An 18,539-nucleotide genomic window follows, 5' to 3' on the forward strand; every position below is an offset into this window, starting at 1 on the left:
GGTTACATGAATGAATGGGTGAAAGACCCATGCTTCCCAGAAACACAGTTGTTTTGCTCTATTGTGCAGATTCAGAAGGAGAGACCCCTGAGACTTCTTGGTCATTTCTCTTGCTTCCCAGTTTCATAGCCATTGAAAAGTATCTGTGTTGCTTCATGGAGAAAAAGTGTGTCAGCAGCTCAACTACATTAGGTGAACTTTTTGAGTCATGCCCTAGGAATGGGGAAGATTTGGCAGTCTTCTGTTTACCCATTCCTCCTGACTTTTGAACTTTAGTCCTTATCTAGTTAGTGCCAAAGTGAATAGTAAAAGGTCATCACTTCCACTACCAATGGCTAAAATTTGCTGTGTGCTAGGTTCAGTGCTAAGGACTTCACACTGAGGATCATTTGGTCCTCAAAACAGCCCTGCAGGGCTTCCCTGGTGGCGCAGTGGTTTAGAGTCCGCCTGCCGATGCAGGGGACAGGGGTTCGTGCCCCGGTCCGGGAAGATCCCACATGCCGTGGAGCGGCTAGGCCCGTGAGCCATGGCCGCTGAGCCTGCGCGTCCGGGGCCTGTGCTCCACAACGGGAGAGGCCACAACAGTGAGCGGCCCGCGTACCGCAAAAAAAAAAACAAACAAAAAACAGCCCTGCAAGTGTGCCCTATTATTGTCCCTCCTGTTGTAGGTAAGAACCTCAGGCCCCCAATCAGAGGGTTAGCAAATGTCAGAGCCAAGGTCTGACCACAGGCACTCCATTCCAGACCCCATGTCATATCATCCCCTCTTAATGAAATGGATGGTCACGTGTCAGATCTACTCCAGGTGAAGATGAATCTCTTTTCACTCTCTGCTGGGCTTTCCTCTTCATTGCTTCCCTGTCTGTCACTTGTGAATTGCTTCTCATACTTCTTGGATGATCACACCGATGATAAGTACATCAGAGAGGCTCATCTTCAGATGAAGAAACTGGGGCATAGAAAGTTGAAGTGACTTGTCCATGGCCACACCAGAGTAGGGTGTCACTGCTTTCATTTGGCCATTGGTGGCCCTAAACTGGTATATTTGGTAATCTCCTTATTGAAGGATACTGTGGTCTGGGGGAACCATCTGCTTCCCCACGTGCTCTGAGTTCCATGTGATGGAGACCTATAGCAGAGTATAATTCACTCGCTTGTATTCAGTTTTATTAGTAAAAAGTTATTTCAGGTCCCATGATTTTCACCATGAAAGGTCTTCTGTGAACCAGAGAGAAGCAGTTTGAAAGAAGTTATTAAGCATTATTAATACAATTATGCATAACAAAGGACGTAATTTAACTTCCCCACATCCAACAAAGAAATTCATTTGAAGCTTCAGGAGCTCTAGCCTGAAGGGCAGAGCTCATGGGGTGGGTTCTTCAGGCGGGGAAGTGGGGAGTATGGGCAAGGAGCCAGTGCTGGCTGCTTTGTCCTCGGGGACACTTCTGCGCATGACGGGATACCCCTCTCTCCCAGCCTCCCCAGCTCTTCAGTCACCTTCCACCTGAGGACCCCACAGCGTTTCCTTATCACAGGCACAGAGTCCAGAGAATTGGCTTGCTCTTGCCTCTCCCCTGGCTCGGCATACTGCATAGGCAGCATTGAAAGAACAATTGATTTTAAACAATAAAAGATGACCACAGAAACACTCAGAGGAGAGATACAACGGCTATCCTAGTGGAAGGAAAACCTTAGTGAATTTTTCTGACTTCATCGAAAATACCAGAAATAACTTATTTACTGTTACTGGTATCGTATCCATCCTTACCGCAGTTCCACTCGGTATTTTTACTTTATTGCACTGAAGCTCAGAGCAAGCACTGTACCTATACGCAGTCCCTAGAACAGCTCATGGCACAGAGTTAGGTGCTCAGAAAGTATTTACTGAATGAAGGGATGGTACAGATGAGAAAACTGAAGACCCCAAGTGTTAAAGTGACTTGTCCAAGGTCACATTTCTAGCAGCCGGCAAAGCCAGGATTCAAACCCAGGACTACCCAGTACTATAGAGTTCTTTCTTCCTGATTGCTTGGATAGGCCTCTTTGTTGGTACAGAAAGATGGAGATTGGAGACCCAGCGATCTTTAACAAAGCCATGGACTGAGGTCCAGGAAATGTCAGTTCTGGCCCACCGTCGCTGAAATCCCTGTGTGGCCTTGGAAAAGCCTCTTCTCCACTCAGAACCTCAGTTTCCTAATCTGTAAAATGGAGAGATGGAAGCAGTGTGTTCTAAGGGTGCAAGGGTCCTCAGAAGCCCCTGGGCAGGTTTATGCTATGTCATCTCTCATGCTCACTTGGAGCTGGGGTCAGGGGTTGACAGAGGGGCTAATTCAACACCCAAGTACATGAGGAAAGCAGTCATTTGTGTTTTATCTCGCAGGTGCAAAAAAATTCAAGGTTGACATAGTCCCAAGCCAGCAAATACCAAATCTCCAAATGAAAGTTGGAGAGAGAAAAGAAAGAAAAAGAAAGTAGAGGCATTTGGAGAGGGGAAGAAAAAAAGCTCTGATTCCACGCCTGGGTTGGTGTAGCATATAATCTGAAACAGGCGCTCAGGTTTATAACTGTGCCCAGGTCTGATCCCTGGCACATAAGAGCGCAGCCTTTAAAAAGAAAAAAAAAAAAAAAAAAAAAAAAAGGCGTGAATCTTTAAAGCCTCTCTTCTCCTATGTGATATTTTTGTAACCCTTTGGAGGTTATGTCGCTAGGGCCTTTGCATGCAGCAAAGGCTTTCTTCCCCTCTTCCTGGCTTGGGGATTATTGATTTGGAAGGCGAGGCTAATTTACATGTAAATAAATCTCAGCGCTGGGCAGAGGGGACGGGACATCCAGATGCCTCGACTGACTTGCTGACGTCACGGCTTCATTAGCATGCGGAGGATGCGAGCACTGCAACAGCGACTTCGGCACCACCAGCAGCTCCGCCGACTGTTATTATTATTTTTTGGCGGAGCTGCACGTTTCCTGGTTCAGTATCTTGGGCTCCGCGACCAGCTGACTGGTCTCCCCGGGGTCTGGCTCAGGATCAGTTGGTGACGCTGAAGCTTCGGTCTGTGACTTCCTGCAGATTGTCGTGAAGGAGGGGAGTTAAGACAAAACTGGGGGTTCTCGGGAAGGCGATCGGATCCGAAGGGAGGGAAGAAGTCACACTTTTTCCCCTGCCTGGTGGGTCCCAAGAGGGGCTCGATCCAGCAGTGTTCTTTCCGTGAGCGAATGCAGAGCAGCCCTGGCTTGAGCCTGCTGCTGCTGGCGTCAGGAAGGGTCCAGATTTGGAGAAGGTTTCCAGAAAAAGATGCTTTGGCTGCCTGCAGTCCTGCTTGCATTCCTAGAAGCCAGAGCCAGGGGAAAAGTGAACTGGGGCAATTGACAAGCTCAGAGGGTCTGGCGGAAGCTTCCATCCAGACTGGGAATTTCACCCTCCCTTGAGGTAGGTAAGAAATTTATCCTAATTCACAAATTGAACAACAGTGCATTTTCTAGGCAGGATGAGAAAGCTAGATCTAGAAGCTTTGCATGGGGGGAGGCAGGACATGGGGGCTCCGTTATCTTGCCAGGTGGCTGTTTTCCATGGCCCTCTGGCACCTCGTCCCTTCTTATGCTTATTCGAAAGCTCTGTTGCACAGTGACATTTCACAGCTCTAGGAAGTCCTGAAGAAACACTTACGTCTTGGTGCTTTAGAAGCAGCTTTTCTCTAAAAGAAGTGTAGCTATCCTTAAAAAATAATCATTTTTTTTTTATTGGTTTAAGAGGGCTTAAAAACAAACCACACACCTGGCTGTGTTCTTGCATTTCGCCTTAGGATGTCAGAAACCATTAGAGGCTCTGGGAAATGAAGACTTAGCTGAGACTTCCAGGTGAAGAAATGGCGCTGGAATTATTTACGTTGAATTTTAGCCAGTGCTTTCGGATTAGAAATGGTGACAGAGCTCCAGAATATGACTGCACAGCCTGGCTGAAACACATGACTCAGTGCGTTCTCTACATTGGGTTTCTTGGAAGAGTGTTCACAGTTAGCTCTCCTTGCTCTTGGTTTCCCCAAAGCCCATCACGGCATTACTAATCTGCCATGGAGGTCTTGCGATGAAATACAGATTTTTAATCCCATTATTTTTTGTTATGTGGTCTTAGAATATGCTGGGGTCTCACGGGAGTTTTATGAACCATAAATAATCCGAGCTGGGCCAAATCACCCTGGGCTGAGTGATCTGTACCAGCTGTGATGCTGTCCGCTGGTCCAGGCGTGGCTCTTGTATAACTTCGGCACGTATGTGATTTCCCCAGCGAGAGAGTGCTGCTTCTAGACGTTGCATCCATGGCCACAGTCAGGGGAGGGCTCCAGTGTGCTGTGACGCTGTACACAGGGACTGTCAGGTACCAGAGCTGCAGCTTGCAAGGCTGCAGTTTGCTTTGCTTGAATATCTCTTCCCAGGGAGTGTTTTAAACCATCTCAGTGAGACTTCAACTAAATGAAGCAGCCTGGTCTCCTTGGTGGAGGCTGAATTGGCTACTCTGATCCTGCTTCCCAGAAGGCTTACTGGCTGCTGATGGCTTTCACAGAGTGGTCAGGATGAGTGTCCCCTTGGGCTCCAGAGTAAGTCACAACTTTAACGGAATTACTGTATTTTGGAAATGTGGATTTTAATGCCTCCTTGAGTGCTTGTAAAGGTTTTGCCTTTCCATCAAATGCTCTTTCCCCTTGGAAATTCTTTTTTTAATGTGAAAATTAAAACATGTTGGCTCCATCAGGCATTACAGTCTGTAAACAATCGTGGGACCGCCAGAAATTGTAAAACAGCATTGTTTGAAATGGCAGATTTGTAAAGGTTCACCATGCAATGTAGGGGAAAAAAAATTGGAAGGAAGGTGCATTCATGGAAGCTTAAGGAATGAACAGGGAATTTAGAGGTTAGGCAGTAGGGGATGATGTTTATCATCAAGGGCTCAGACTCTGGATTCAGAAAGAGAGGAAAATACTTCGAGCTACCTTTCTGGGTATTGTTTCCTGTGTATATCGTGAGAAGAGCAGTAGAACCAATAGGCAGGGTGTAAGGATTCAGTGAGATGACATACAGAAAGCACCTAGCACAGTGCTAGCCACATAATAAATATTCCATAAAGGTTAGCTATTACTGTGGTGGTGGTTGTGATCGTTACCTTTTTATCATCTTTATTCTAAGCGTCGTTGCTAAAAAAATAAGACAGTCCACTGAAAAGGCAATATGCTCACATCCGTTTGTGTGCAGAGAGGTTTAGCCAGCAGCAAAGGTGCCCCCTTCAGTCACTGTAAGGTCCCAAACCATTCCCACTCAAAGGGACTTGCCACTATTTCAACTCCATGGACTGAGTTGACAGAATAAAGTGTATTGTCCGGGCCGCTGTATTTTGCTAAACTGAAAGTCCCGGGATGGTAGAATGAAAATCATCAAGCATTAGCTGGGGCTCCGGCACCCTTAACGAAGGTCTCCTGTTGGGCAGCTGACAAGTCTCCTGTAGAACGCTGCGGCTCCACATTGGAATCAACGCATTTCTGGATTTCTGTACACGTTTCTCCTCTGATGCAACGCTGCATGTGTGAGAGGCCTGCCTTTTCTTTCTGCTTTCTGTTCAGCGCGGACACTAAGCATTTTCTCCTTCACGGAGGCCTTTAAATATGGCTTCACCTGCTGGATGGCTCCTCGGAAGTTCCCAGGCTTCATGTATGCCACCGTATGGGTGACTTTAGCTTATGGATCTGCTGTTAAGGGAAAAGAATGGGCCTCCCTTGCTCACCTGCCTGTGACCCAGCCCGCTGCCCTTGATTTCTGTCCACAGACAGGATCCGTCCTTGCTAGGCTTTCGCCCTTCCCCTCTTGCCAGTGAGCATACTTCAGTCGTGCTGTTTGATAGCTGTTTCTCCCTTTCCTTTCAACGTCTTTCTTTTACATTTAGATGAACTGGAACTCCAGTGCAGAGGTCTGAAGGACAAATTAAAAGTGAGTTAAGGGGCTTCCCTGGTGGCGCAGTGGTTGGGAGTCCGCCTGCCGATGCAGGGGACGCGGGTTCGTGCCCCGATCTGGGAGGATCCCACGTGGGGCCCGTGAGCCATGGCCGCTGAGCCTGCGCGTCCGGAGCCTGTGCTCCGCAACGGGAGAGGCCACAACCGTGAGAGGCCTGCATAACGCAAAAAAAAAAAAAAAAAAAAAAAAAAGTGAGTTAAAGGAACCAGAGGAGTCTGGCATGAAGTTCTTTCTCCAGAAACTCAGAATTGCGGGTTGATCACTCCAGATGGCCATGGTCTTTAGTAAAGTAGTGTTTTGCATGGAGAATCATAGTTATCCCTTGATAATAGCCCACCTGCATTGCCGCCTGATCGTATACGTGACCTTAGAGCCTAAGCTCTCTGAACTTTGGTTTCCCCATATAAATATTAGAAATAGGGACTTCCCTGACGGTCCAGTGGTTAAGACTCTGCACTCCCAATGCAGGGGACATGGGTTCAGTCCCTGGTTGGGGAACTAAGATCCCACGTGCCGCATGGCACAGCCTAAAATTTATTTTTTAAATTTTAAATGTATTAGAAATAAATTTCCCTGGACTCGTGGGACTCATGGGCTTGCTGGGGAATGGTGGCTGCACCGCCCTTGCCCAGTTCCTGGCTCGTACTAGGTGTTGGACTTTCCTTCCTTCTGCTGATTTTGGTATTTCCCATTGGATCCCAACCTGTGAACCACAGGGGGCAGTAGTTCTCATATTCATTCAAAAGAGGAAACTGAAGGCGAAAGAGAGAATGTAACTTACCCTGAATGACACAGCTGGTGACAAATCCTGGTACCCAGTGTAGCGCCGCTCCTACCACACATGGATGGCAAACGCTCCAAGTTTGAGCAGGGCTCTTAACCTCCCTTCTGTATTGCTCGCCTTGAATTAGCAGAAACCTCAGAAGCCAAAGGCATGGCCTTCTCTCTTCTCTGTTGTTTTCAAACACCGAAGAATCAAAATCCTCTGTCCATCAGACAGGAATTCTGGGTGGCGTTTGGGTGAGGACTTTCCTTTTGTGCTTGAAGATCTACTAAAAACTTTTCTCTATTCACTCCCTCCCTGATTGTCGTGCTTATAATCAGGTCATTGCTGGTGACCATGAACTACTGCAGACTAGGAAGCTTGAGGGCTAGGCCTTGGCAAAATCTGTTTTCCTCATTAATGCTCTGGGCTGACACTTGGCACTTTGCTCGTGTCCCAACCTGAAAAGATTTTTAATGAAATGTTCTCATTTTTATATCTTGTCCATGTGTGTGTGGAATGTGTGTGGGTAGAGGGGGTGTGTTTGAATGAAGCAGGGGAGAAAATGTTGGATAAGATCACACCGAGTTTCCAGCATCATGAGTCTCCGCAGTCTCCACTGGGGACCTGGGCAGTGATTTCGGAGACTTGGCTTTCTTTTTTTTTTGGCATGTTGTTTGAGCAGTTCTTTGTTCGGAATCTGAAATCCAGAGGCCTGCTTCTTCCATTATTTCCCTGGGGACAAGGCAGAGGGAGAAAGAAGCGAGCATGCGGGGGAGAGGCGGTGGAGGGGGGAGGTGTGGAGAGAGAGAAGCGGAGAGATTGGGTGGAGGAGTTAGGAGGAGAGGAGGGGAGGGAAGCAGCTGGGAGAATATCAGAGCAATCTCCAAAACCACCATGAAAGTGCAAAGCTGATAGTTCCCTTTGGGTGAAGTCGGAACTCAGAAGACAAGCACCGCGGTTGTACTTCAGCTAGAACTACCTCTACCCATCTGTCCTACAGAACTCATAGTGCAGCCATTTTAAATTCTGAAACCCTACATGGGGCTAAACACAGCAAGAATTTTCCACCATAGCACCATGGCCTATTTTTAAAAATGCATTGATTCAAAAGAGCACATCTTCAAGTACAGTATGGAGCCTGGCTTTCCTTGGTGGGTGTGTAGGCTACACTTGTGGCACTCATTTGGCTGTAAAGTCCGTAAGGATCAAGCCGGCCGAACTGGAGACTCAGATTTTATGAGAGCTGACGTGGAGGAGACACAGCACTGTCGAGAGCACAGAATCCAGAGGCATCACTGGTTGGAAGTGGAGGCATCAAGGGCTGGCCTCGTTTGAGAACGTGTGACCAGAGTCTTGCACACTCAGGACAGTAGGGTGATCCTTTAGGAAGAAGGAACAGTGGTGATTTCTGATACCCCCTTCTTCCTGGTCCTGGCAATTGTGCATAAACCATCCTGGGGTGCTGGAGGGATGGCAGGCACCATTTTCCCCCCGGGATGTGGGATAGAGATGGAGTCCAGGTTGGTACCTTTTACAGGCCAGTGCTGTGTCTGTCTCACAATAGACGGTGACTTGCGTTACCTCCGTTTGCCTCACATTGGGAGTACCATTGGCCTCAGCTCCCCCATCCCTCCTTGGTTTTTAAAAATCCAACCTTACACGTAGGATCCAGCCCCATCCAGGGTTAAAAGTAACTGGGACCGGAATTCTTAGCATTTCATTTCAGCTGGGCAGGATGTCATTTTCCCAGCTCTTTTCTTGCCTCCGTTCATCAGTGTGAGTCCTCAGAGATGCCTGTTCATGAAAGTTCCAGGACTCAACTGAGAAACAGCTCTACTTTCTGTGGTCACAGGGTCAGATATTTTTCAGGATAGCTGTTAGCGTATATGTCAGTGTATGTTCTGGGTATCTATGTGTCTGAAATAGTTTCTGTGTCAGTGCTTGTGTGAATATGTAGAACAGGTAATAAGTGTCACAGGTTGAACTCTTAACCATGTTCTAGTTGATGTGAAGGGTGCTTGACATACCTTGCCTTGTTAATTCTTACAGCAATTACACAGCTAGATATTATTAACTCTATTCAGAAGTGGAGAAACCAGGACTCCTAGAAGTTAAGTAACTTGTCCGACGTTACACAGATAAGAAAGAGTAAAGCTGGAGTTCAAACCCAGGATAATCACCCTCAAAGCCTGAATGATGTCCACCATTCTAGGCCTCCTTACGCTTTTTACTGTAATGTATTATGAATGTGTTTTCTTTGCCTTCTAGATCTTCTCTGTGGAGCCCTCATGGGAGAAATACCTCATTATGTAGCCACTGCTTTAAAATCCTTTTGCTGGATCTTTTGGTAAAATTGGCAACAGCCAGGAGACTGTATCAGGTACAAAACAGAACCGAGTAGCTTGTTCACCTCCAGCTTTGAACGTGGCTTTTAGAATGGAAGTGTGAGGTTTGTTGGCAAGTCAGTTAAGACACTCCGATGAGCAGTAAAAGCTCCGGGCGAATGGAAGCAGCCCTTTTGCTGGACTAGAGGGAACTGGGTGATTCTGCTGCAAGGCCAGTGGGGTCCAGAGAGGGGGCCAGGCTTCCTGGCTTTTGATCGCCCGTTGCATGCACGTCAGGTGCTATCTAGAAGGTATGTGCTTCCCCTTTCTGAGCCTCAGTTCTTTCCTCCCTAAAATGTAGGTCCTGAATTAGATGGTCTGGAAGTTCTCTTCCGGCCCTGACCTGGATGAGTATGAAGTTTCAGAAGGAATTCACCCTTGTCGGTGGAGGCGTGTGATATGTACCATCGGCTGCTCTTGGGCGGAGAACTGAAAGGTCAGGTTTTCTATCTGGACCTGACCTCTGTGTGTTGTGAATATGCACTGGAATATGAGAAGCGGTAGCCCTCCAGAGAGTGACTCGGGGCTTCCTGCAAAAACCTCTGACCTTTGGATGTTTCAGACTAGTGCAGAGGCGGGTGTCTGCATCCCTCAGTGTGTCGGTGCCGCTCATTCACTCCCAGAAGCCCTCCGGGCTGTGTCACGTTTGCCAGCGTCCTGCAGAGTGCCTGAGACCAGGACCTCTCCAGTTTAATGTGTATACACCTGGGGGTGTTGATGAAATGCACACTCTGCATTTTTAGCAAGGTCCCTGGTGATGCTGGTGCGGCTGCCTCTCAGCCACCCTTGTAATAAGCACTGAGGGCGGCACAGGGAAGGAAATTTGACTAAATTCAGAGGCCCAGGTTCGAGTCCCAATTGTGTCATTCCTTATTGCAATAAACCTCAAATAGATCCCTTTAGCTGCTCTGTGACTCAGTTTCTCCTTCTGCGGAGTAATGAAAGTAATTAATAACTAACAGTTAATGACTGCTTACCGTGTGCCTGGCAACATGCTCACTATATTTTTATGTGCTATATCTTAACTAATTCTCATAATAACCTTATGAGGTAGGTTCTCTTATCAGCTGCATTCTATAGAAACGAAACACAGAGAGGTTGAATAACTTGCCCAAGGTCACACAGCTAGTAAATGGCCAAGCTGGAATTTGCATTCACATCATTTGACTCTGAAGCTTGCACAACTTGTAGAAATGATAGATGCGAACAATCTTGGAACTTCTGTGTGTTATACAAGCATACCATATAATTAAATACATTTATTTGTATGATATGTACGATTTATAAATGTTTAGCACACTGAAATTATAAGAAGCTGGTGCTTCCCAGATGGGATGGTATTGGTTTTAAGGGAAAAAAATATTGTTCCAATTTATATTAACGAAAGTCAGATGGTTTGTGAAGTTTCGAGGAGCACAGGTGTTTGCGCTGTTGTCTTGGGCTGTTCAGCTAGGAAATGAAGTGTCAGCTAAGAGGAATGGGAGGTTCTGATTAACTGAATTCCTGGCTGTTCAGAATTAAATCCCATTTTGTTTCCAATCTTGTTTTTGCAAATTTGGACAATATATCCAATCACTTTTCTGCCTTGCAGAAAAGCACAGTTACCCGACTGACTGTGTCTTGTGATTGAGGATACGGCAGCCATGTAAATTATTACCCTGAACACGACTTTCCTGCAAGTGGTTTGATTGTGGGTTGATTGTGAACATCATCTGAGTTTGATATCTCACCGCTCACTGGACCCCAGGCTGTGATCTGGCAGGATAAACAGATGTCTGCTTTCTTCCCTCACCCCTCCTTGTTATTCCTCTAGAAGCTTCTATTTGAATGACAGAGGAAATCTTGAGTGGGGAAAAATATTCTTATTTGAATGTGTACCCATGCTTGAACCCCATTCTTAGAAATGTCCCAGTCTTAGTAGGAGTATGGCAGATACCTAGCACCTGCATCGCTAGGCCCCCATCTCCCTTGTCCATGGTGGACCTCACTGATGACACACCACACTCTTTTTGTCAAGCTCCAGCACCACTTCAGAATCCTACTCAACACAGCACTCCGGGTAGCCTGTATTCATCAGTTGTAGTTACCCTAAGAGATTTAACTTACATGTCATGTCTACCCTTGGACACTCACCTGGAAGTTGATTCTCCGTTTTTTGTTTTTTTGTTTGTTTGTTTTTTTGGCCATGCTGTGCAGCATGCGGGACCTTAGTTCCCTGACTAGGGATCAGACCTGCGTGGAGTCTGATGGAAGCGTGGAAGCGTGGAGTCTTAACCACTGGACTGCCAGGGAAGTTCTGTTCTCCTTTCAATTTAGTAAATATATATCAAACACCTATTAATTGCTTAGGCATGATGAAAAGAAGTTCTGTTTTCCACTTACTCTGCATTTATTCTTCCTCCCCAAAGTGGATGACCTGCAGGCTTTTTGAAATTTTTAGTTAAGGTTTTCACAGATTTTTTTCTTTCTCTGGGATCTACATCCTGTTGTTCTGATTAATATGGTGACCATTCTTAAGGTTCCCATCACTTTTCGTTACCGGCGATGTAGGGTCTTCATCCAGCTTCCCTACTCTGATGCTTCCAGAGGAATACCTGCTTTACAATGAACTGTTTCCTGTAGGCATCCTCTGGGCAGCTCAGCCATTGGCTGGGTGGCCAGTGCATATGCAGTGGCTGCTCTTGGCTCACAGCTGTGATGCCCTCAGCTAAAGCCCTCTCCTGACAGCTTATCTATCAAGATTCAGGAGTTCATTTAAATTACTGCCTAAGTCTCCTACTTGCATTTGAGGTCGTCATCTCAGAAGTCACCTGGAGAGCCTGTAAGGACTAGAAGCTTGCCACCGATTGGGACAATGAATCCCCTCCCCTAAGCGCCTCCCCTGCTTCCTGTGCAGGTTGGACCACCACTTTGAAACACCTAGCTCATTAGGAAGCAGGGTGAACATGCAGAGCAAAGAATTCACACGTGCCTGGCTTCACAACAGGAGCTTGAGTTCTTGCTTGAATGGCTTCTGAAAGGCAAATAGCAGCCTAATCGCTGGGCTTGATTTTGGTCAGACTAGCTTGAACCTGCCTTCCGTTCACCTTGTCAGTTGGGCTGCGTAAACACCAGTGCGGTTTGCCCTTGCCATGATTAAAAATTGTTTTCAATCCTGTATCATTGAGTTTCTAAGATTCAGCATCCTAAGTGGTTGTGATGATATCGTGTGCCATTTTGAATTTTTAAAAGAAAACAGTGCAAAGAGTGAGAAATAGAGCATCTGCAAGATATAAGGCACTGTCTCTGGGCCTGTGAGGAGTAGCAGAGAAGACCTTTTACACTTAGCCAGTTCTCTAAACCAGGTATTTTTTAACTCAGGATCCACAAGCACCAAAGGACCAGCAAAGATTGACAAACTTTTTGAAATTAAACGCAGAATTTTCTGTGAATGTATGTATGTTCACCTTTTTAAGGGAGAGGATCCCGCCTTTCATCAGATTCGTAAACGTGTAAAGTCACCTGAAAGGTTAATAAGAAGTGCTAGATTGGATGGTAGATTGTTGTAAACTCATCCAGGAAACTCTCCTAAGGTTAACTTGGGACTGGAAGAAACTATCCTTTGGCCCTATAGAAATAGAAATACATCGCTGTTCTGCGAAGCTACCCAGGAAATAAGATGAAGCTCTGTGGAGCTGGAAGAAGAATTACCTGGTTCTCTTCCCTTTTATAGATGGGTAAATTGAGGGCTGTAGTCTCAGATGCCAAAGCCACAAGAGTACTTCTTCTCTGTTTCAGATACTTTTTAGTATTCACTTAACAGTTCAACAGTTTTTTGGAACATTTACTTTAGGATAAACTGGGAGTTTTCAGTCTTTCTATATTCAGGGCATTTTTTCAAATATTGGACATTTTGCAGTACACTTAGCGGAATTAAGTTACACTGCAGTTATGGTATACAGTTCTTGGTTGTTCTCAACATAAATCTTTTCTTCTCTGCCCTAACTTGCCTTTGTCTTGTTCAATCCCGGAAGAAGACAGTCTTTCTTTGGTGTGGTTTTGATGACGTACTACTGATCATATGGTTAACTCACACTGTACGTTTTGGCATCATTTTAACAGTATACATTTTTAGTAATTCCATAAAATATATATTAAAAAGCAAAAATTTTACATAGTGATTCTCTCTTCTTTGTGTGCCCATGAAGTGTTCAGCCTCTAGTTGAGAACTGCCAAGCTAGATTCTGGGCTGGGTATTAGAGATTCAAAATTTTAACGATCTACCCACTGAATGCTTATTGTTCTAGTTACAAGGTAACCTCCTTGAGCTTTTGGAAGTTATATTATCGTGGGAAAAACATTTAATAGCTACGACAACAGGTAAAATAGTTTCTGACAGTGACAAATGTTAAGAAAAAAATTAAAGGATAATAGAGTGGAGAGTGAATGAGAAGGGAAAGTGGGGAATCTTTTTAGGGTTCTTGGTGGAGGTGCCTTTGAGTGATTACATGCATAATGAAAAATAGACCAGCTCAGAGAGCTCAGGGTAGGACGCTCCGAGCAGTAAAGCAGCCACTGCAAAGATCCTAAGAGAGGGATGGCCTTGGCACACACACAAGCACAAAGGACCATCAAAAGGTCATTGGGGCCAAAACACGGTAGAGAAGGTGGGGAACGGGACACAATGAAATTGGAGAGACAGGAAAGGGCCAGATTAAATTGTATCTCGGAGGCCAAGGTTAGGGAGTGTGTACTTTATTCTAATTGTAGTGGGAAGCCAGTGGAGCTTTTTAAGCAGGGGGGTTGAGTGTTATCGCCATTGTTTTAAAAAACAGAACAGTTAGTAGAAAATAGATTCTGGAAAGGAATGAGTGGATACAGGGAAGAATAAGCAAGCTGTTGCCATAGCCCAGGCGGGAGGTGATGGTGAATTGGGCTAGAAGGGCAAAGGTAGAAATGGTGAGTAGAGGTCACGCATCCCACGCACCAAGGGAGTCCACAGTCTGGGCTGTTGTTCAGCTCAGCCAGAAGCACGTGGGCATTGCTACATCCTCAGGTCTGGGGGTAGGACGTGCGTCCAGGGGACATAGATCCTTCAACCATCACCTTGTCAAATCTGAATACAACAAACTCTTAAATATTTTCAGTGTCTCACTCCTGTAGACCATGTGAATTCACTTCATCCAGGGCTTCTTTCCAATAAAACATGAAACCAGGAAACGTTCTTTTCTTTCTCTGTACTTCCCTGCATCCTCTCACTGCTGCAGCATGAAGAGACTAGTCATGGCTCAGTACAAAACCACAAAAACCTTTCCATGCATCGGGCTTGAAGAAGGGAAATCAGCATCTTGCCTTTTTTGACTGTACCCCCCTCTGGGAAACCTTGAGAAATGGGTTTTGTGTGTTTCCCTGGACTTGACTGAAGCCAGGTCTCTCCTGAAAATAACATCGCTCGCTGTTGTGTCTAACTCAATATCAATTGCGGGGCCTTGCTTCCAGCCTCGGTATTTGGTAAACACCCAGTTTCTTGACACTCTTGTTTCCCAAGTCCGCTGGGGTCATCTTGAGCCTTGGCCTCGTTCACTGAGGATCATGGATTTCTGGGAAGTCTCTACCTCCAGCCCTTCAGCACGGGTATTAAAGGGCCCTGTCAAGTTTTGAAGGGTGTGACCATTGCCAGAATCCCCACAAGCCGAGCCCCTGAGGCATGCTCTCGCCAGCTGGCCCACATCCACACCAGAAATGGCTGGATTTCAGTGGTTCTCTGTGTATGGAGCTGGCCGAGTTCCCCTGGATGAAAGGCAGCCTAATATAAACTGAAAATGTTATTAATAAGCAGCCACTTAAGAATTTCCTATGACTTGCCAGTGATTTGGGGGCCTCTGTGTGAACAGGGAGAAAAGCACAACTTGTTTTACATGGATTAAGGGACCGGTGCAGTCAGTCTGACGGGGCCCCAGAAAGGCATTCAGGTGTTTGGTGAAGGGCTCTGGAATCTAGCAGATCTAGGTCTGCGTTTCCATTTTCATCCTTTCCCAGCTGTGGGATCTTGAGTACGTTTCAGAAACACTCTGAGCCTTGGTTTTCCCATCTGTAAAATGAGGGTGATATTAGTAATTTCCATCTCTTAACTGTGCTATGAGGATTAAATAAGGAATGCGGGGAAAGTGTTTAGCACAGAGCCCGGTGTACACTCCGTAAATGTCTTCTTCGAAAGGAAAGTTGGAAAAAGCATACCCTAGAAGTAGAACCAAACTGACTTCACTTTTCCTGGTTTAGGGTGAGAAAAAGTAGATGTGGTGTTCTAGACACACCACATAGTAGCAATAGTAGCAACCAAAGCACTTGGCTTCTTTGAGCTCCCCCTTCTCCTTCTATAAAATGGCAATAATAACCCTTGTTCCTCTAACTTTGTAGAGATTTTTGGCAATTCAGAACTGAATTGAAAGTGTGTGGGCAGCTCTGAAGTACTTGATCAGTCCCAGGGTCATTAATTTAATATCCAAACCTGTCTGCCTTATTGTATCTCGGTAAGAAACCAAGGTCGTTTCTGTGACCTTGAAATATTAAAAGGATGGTAAAGGGTAAGTAATCCTTTGGTAAAGATAATAATCAAATTACCTTTCTCAGTCCAGCACACCTTAAAGTATAGACTAGGTTTTTCATAAAGACTTGTAGAAATGACCTGTTTGCCACCCATCTGTTTTCCATTGATCTGTTTCCATCCCAACTAGAATATATTAGTAGGGGTTAGATTGACTTCTAGAGAACCAGAACCATGACTATTTTTATTGACTTGTTTTACTTTTTGTCCCTACCCAGAGCATAGGGCCTAGTAAGCTGGCACAGAGTCAGATTTCACTACACTCAGCGTGCTGTAGATATTCAGTTATTTAATGCTAACAGCAACTCAGTGAAGTGGCAGTTAAGATTGGAACCCAAGGCACTGTGCCTCCAAGATCTAATATCTTAATCCACTGCACTATATACTGTTTTTAAGTACATAGGGGATATTTAATGCTTCAGATTTGGTCTACATGGGCTTAGCCAACTTCTTACACACAGAAGGTAGAGACTGAACAAGTACTTGGGCAGGTGGCATGGAAGAGAAAGGCAAACAAAGAGATATTTTGTGGAGTCTTCCAATTCTTGAAGTTGGGAGGTGAGGAGTGTTAGAATTCAGTGTGCAGTCATTTCCTCAGAAACTATTCCCCTGAAGGACTCATCTGGAAAGGAGGAGCTCTTGGAACATGACCTGCTCAACATCCAATGAAGCAAAAGCATACATGCCATAGAATCATGGTTAACATATGGACAAAGAGAAATGGAGGAATTGATCCGGGCATAACCATTCCATCTACCTTGGTTTCTTCTTAGGGAGGCGGTTGGTCTGACAGCAGTTCAGGAAATCAGAGCTTCTCTAGGTACCCACAGCCTTTCCTACGGATGCAGTGATGGAGGTAGCAGTGTTGCCATGGAGACACCATCAGTAGCCAAGTTCTTTTCCTTTGAGGGCTCACTCTTTCCACTCATTACGATGCTCAATTAGCTAGCTGCGTGTTTGGTAGGCAGATTCCTCACTAGCCTGTGAACATGGTTTACAATAAAGTTAAAACTCCTTCACCTGGGTTGCACGTGTAGTCCTCCAACTGCTAGCTTGTCACCGTCTTAGACTCCTCTCAATATCTTGATGACACCTTCTTCTCTCTCACCTCGTGCCTTTATTCAACCGTCAGGGATACTCCTTCCTCCTCTCTTTACCTAGCAGCCTCCTACTTAGCAAGTTGTATGCAGTGCCCAGCCCCTGGTAGGTTTTCTATTAATAACTGACCTAACAACAAAGTCACAGGACTGTTCACTTTGTTTCTTTGTTTCAAAACTTATTTTGAAAACTTGCAGTGTTATATACAGTTGACAAGAATAGCATAATGAACTTCCAGACACCCTTCTGGAAATGTCTGTGGCTGACATTTGGCACTTCTGTGCTGCTTGTTCCCTTCCTCCCTCTCTTTTTTGCATGTGCCCGCGATGCATACACATAGATTATTATTTTGGCTCAACCCTTTGAAAATAAATGACAGACATAATCCTTTACCTGTATGTATTTCAGCATCTATCTCTAGCTCCTTGTGGCCTAGATCTTTGTGTCCCAGTCAGATAGGGGCTCCTTACTGTTCTGTTTTGTTTTAATCCCTCACAACCACCACCAGAATGCATAGTACATAGTAGATGTTCAGTGAATTATTGTTTAATAAATGAAGCTGCCTTCAAACACTTGCAGTAGTACCCTCTTCCCCCTTGGCACTCACCTTTCCAGGGTACCCTGATCCATGGTTCCTCGTTCGGTAGCAGCTGTAACTCTCTGCTCTAGCCTGCCTGTCTCGTATGTGGGGTGGGCCACAGGGGCCCAGGTGTGGTCTTCACCCAGTGACTGTTGGGAATTGGGGGGTAAGTACTCCTGCCTCCTTGATTCTCCAGTGGGACAGCTCTGAGGAATGTTCTGTACCATCTCCCGAAGCTCCTCGACTGAAAGGAGTCTCAGTTGCCCAGAGCTTCAGCTGGTCATCACCTCTCCCTGTGTTAGCATCCTTCCCCGCCCTGCTTGCCTTCTCCAATTCCCTCTCAGGCCTTTTTGGGATCACCTCCCAAACTTCTTTATGTTCAGATGCCTTCCAAGGATCTGATTCTGGGGAAACCCAATCCAAGACATCATTCCTCAATTGCTGAGACATCAGACCTGGAAATCAGAGTCTGGTAAGAGATACTCAGAATATGAAAAGTCATCCAACAGACTTATTATTTTTTTAAAGGAAATGTGTTGCCACTGCTAAAAATTCCAAGATAAATTAGTCTGAAGTAGGGCCCTGTGTATGTTTCTTCACGGAAATATGAATTGACATATTAAGAGAGGAGACAACTGCCACTAAAGATGATCCTCTGGCAACCCTTGCAGTGCCTGGGAGAGAGAACCTCCTCTTGGTGCAGATGGCCAAAGCCCCTGGAGCCCGGGCGGAGGGCAGGGCGTTGGATGGGCCCGGCAGCGGGTTTTGGCTCTGTTGCTCGCACCAACCTCGTACCCAGCTGGCCCTGTCAGAGTCTCCGCCCTTGAGCTTCTGTGTTTTTTAGGAAACCGTTTTTCCTTTCTCACAGAGATAGAAATCTTGCTTCCAGACATGGCAAGTGTCAAGGTTCATGCCTGGGTCCCTCATTCAGACGGAGGGTTTGCCAAAAAAGGGGAAAAACACAGTATCGTGGCTGGGGGGAGGGGGTAAAGGAGCCAGTGAGGCCGCAAATAACAGGATATGCCAACGTCTGGGTATCAAGACGGAGGAATATAGGAATCCCAAGGGGAAGGGGATTAAGGAGAAAGGAAGAGCTTTCACACCCATTAGGATGGCACGGTCCCCTGAATC

At 45.9% G+C, this 18,539-nt stretch overlaps 1 protein-coding gene across 5 annotated transcripts in view; it reads left to right on the plus strand.

Moving 5' to 3' along the window:
- The window catches only part of PRICKLE2 (prickle planar cell polarity protein 2), a 167,622-nt gene that overhangs the window by 41,103 nt on the left and 107,980 nt on the right, over window positions 1-18,539 (plus strand). The window contains exons 1-2 of one of the 5 annotated variants that reach the window (XM_060307450.1): window positions 1,684-3,427; window positions 4,431-4,592. The exons of 1 other annotated variant lie outside the window; for it this stretch is intronic. The gene's annotated coding sequence lies outside the window, so the exon portion shown is untranslated. Of the gene's footprint in view, window positions 1-1,683; window positions 3,432-4,430; window positions 4,593-5,929; window positions 5,974-18,539 lie in introns of those variants that run through there. 3 more of the 5 variants (XM_060307449.1, XM_060307452.1, XM_060307448.1) reach the window with 3 other exon arrangements.

Source organism: Globicephala melas, chromosome 11 (assembly GCF_963455315.2).
Source record: "Globicephala melas chromosome 11, mGloMel1.2, whole genome shotgun sequence".
NCBI lineage: Eukaryota > Metazoa > Chordata > Mammalia > Artiodactyla > Delphinidae > Globicephala > Globicephala melas.